This window comes from Oratosquilla oratoria, unplaced genomic scaffold, assembly GCF_046742065.1.
Source record: "Oratosquilla oratoria isolate Oo_2021 unplaced genomic scaffold, ASM4674206v1 SCAFFOLD49, whole genome shotgun sequence".
NCBI classification, from domain to species: domain Eukaryota; kingdom Metazoa; phylum Arthropoda; class Malacostraca; order Stomatopoda; family Squillidae; genus Oratosquilla; species Oratosquilla oratoria.
The window spans coordinates 580,469-583,602 of record NW_027467713.1 but is presented as its reverse complement, the minus strand read 5'-3'; positions in this window follow the sequence as shown (position 1 = coordinate 583,602).

The window sequence follows — 3,134 nt, the reverse complement described above, 5'->3', positions numbered from 1 at the left end:
CAGACATTCTTCCCTTTTGTAATGCCACTTCCATCCCATCCATCCGTCATATCCTAGGACGCCCCCTCATATTCACTCCTTCCACCTCTGCCTTCCACACCTCTTTTAATAATCTTTCTTCACTTATTCTTTCCATGTGTCCAAACCATCCTAATACTCTTTCATCAATCCTATCTTCCAGCTCCCTTTCCACCCCTATTCTTATCCTCACCTCCTCATTTTTCACTCTATCTAGCCTAGTAACCTCCATCATATTTCTCAGACATTTCATCTCAAACACATTCAAACTCCTTCTCTCTTCCTCTCTTACGTTCCATGTTGCTGCCCCGTGCAGTTGTAATGGTGACATTCCTTGTGTTTTATATGTACATATTTCCAGTTTTGTTTATTTATTAATATATATATTTATTATTGTATATTTTGTGAGCTTTTTTTGTAATCGCATATCTTTTCCCGCCAACGCAAGGTTGGCGTGGTGTCAGTCTTATTTTCGCCTCCTAAATGAACGCACGCTGTCTGTGCTTGATAAATTTACATAAAAAAATTAAATCCTTTTTTCTTTCCGCCACCCTGATACAAAGTGCTGTTGGCACAATCACTCCTTCATATAACCTCCTCTTAGCATCCATTCCTACATGGCTATTTCTCATTACACTTTTAAATACACCAAGGCATTTACTCGCTTCTCTTAATCTACATTCTACCTCCACCCCCACTCCTCCCTTTCCTGCCACATTCGCACACAAGTATCTAAAACTATCCACTTTCTACAGTCTCTCTCCCTTAATGCTCAATTCTAGCCTGCTGTCACTATCTCCCCTTATACACCTCATCACCTAACTTTTGCCCACATATATCTTCAGCTTCCTCCTTTCACATAACTTCTCAAACTCTGTCATTAACTTCCTCAATCCCTCCTCTGATCCTGCTGCAAGCGCAGTGTCGTCAGCAAACAACAACTGACTTATTTCCCACTTTTCTCCATTTTCTTCCACCAACTCCAACCCCTGACCCACTACCCTTGCATTCACCTCTCGCACTACCCATCCGTGTATAGATTGAACAGCCAGGGCGACATAACAAATCCCTGACGAAGTCCCACCTTTACTTCAAACCATTCACTCTCTCCATTTCTAATCCTAACACAAGCTCTACTACTCTCGTAAAAACTCTTGACTGCTCTTAACAGCTTTTCTCCTATCCCATATATATGCAGTACCTCCCACAGCACATTCCTGTCTACCCTGTCATAAGCCTTTTCCATGTCCAAAAAATCCCCAAAAAACATCCTTACCTTTTCCTATAGCTTTCTCATATATCTGTCTTACCACAAAGATCTGATTCACACAACCCCTACCTGTCCTAAAACCACACTGTTCCTCACCAATTACTCTTTCTGCTCCTCTCCTAATCCCCTCAATCAAGACACTCCCATAAGCCTTCCCAACTACACTCAACAAGCTGATCCCTCTGTAACTACTAGATTCACACTTGTCCCCTTTCCCTTGTAAAGCAGAACTATACAGGCACTCCTCCAGTCCTCCGTCACTCTACCCTCTCTTAAACAAACATTAAATAACCTCACCAGCCAGTCCACCATAACTGTACCTCCTTTCTTCAGACATTCTGTATGGCATCCATCCAACCCAGGTGCCTTACCTGTTCTCATCATCTTAACAGCTGCTTTCACTTCACCTTTCCTGATTTCTCTTCTACTTTCCTCACTCATCACGCTTCCCACTGCAGCTACATTTTCCTCCCGATCCTCCTTCACATTTAGCCACTCCCTAAAATACTCTGCTCACCTTCCTTCCACTGCCTTCTCTTTCATTATCATCTCTCCATCTGCATCTTTTACCGTTTCCTCTCTACTTGATTCGCCACATCTTCCTCTTTTAATTAATTTCCAAAACATTTTTTTATTAATTTCAAAATATTCTGTCCTACTCTTACCACATTTCACATCTGCTCTCCTCTTTGCTTCCTTTGTCTTATGCTTAATTTCCCTTCTCTTTACTTTGTACCTCTCATACTATTCCCTCGTCCTAATTTGAAGCCAATCTATGAATGCCTGCTTTTACTCTTCTACACCCTTCGTTTCTTCTTCATCCCACCACTCACTAGCCTTCCTTCTATTTCCTAACGCCCTCCTTGTTCCACAAACCATCTTTGCACACCTTATGACACCCTCCTTGAACCATCCTCATTCCTCCTCCACTCCTAGTTCTACTCTATCCTTCACTCCCTCCCACTCCTCTCTCAGCTTCTTCTTATACTCCTTCTCCTTTTCTTTTTCATTTAAGCAGTTCACTCTAAATACCTCCTTACCTTCTGCCCTTTTCCTCTTTCTTCACCTATTCTCCACTCTCAATTTACCTTCCACCAGAAAATGATCTGACATTCCCCCATTCTCTCCCCATAGAACATGTATATACATATACATATACATATACATATACATATACATATACATATACATATACATATACATATACATATACATATACATATACATATAATATACATATACATATACATATACATATACATATACATATACATATACATATACATATACATATACACATACATACACATATACACATACATATACATATACATATACATATACATATACATATACATATACTCGTAAAAGTGGGCAGTAATTCTTCTTTTATACATGTTGAAATAAATTTGACCGCAGCTTGGGCTAGAATCAACTTCTTGTTGATAGACTCAAGTTTTCTAATCAGAGATCTCGGTTCATCAGGGAGGCGGAATAAAATACTACCGTACGACGTTTCGCTCATCTTTGAGCATTTTCAAGTACAAAATATATTTGGTACAAAGCTGTTACAGTTTATATGCAACTATTGGGAGAGGTTTAAAAACAAACTGAAGTGGTAATTAGGAGAGGTCACAGTGAATATGTGGGATTTTGTGCAAGGGTGGACTCAGTGGGAATCTGTCCCTTGTGATTCTGGAGTTTCTTGTAGTGTGCGTCTTATGTCCGGGGCTGACTTGGTGATATTCTGTCAAATCTTCTTTTGGGGTTGATTGTGGTGGTGAATGTGTGTCCATGTAGGGTAGCCAGAGCCAGTGGGGTCATTCCATTTTGTATATTCATAGAG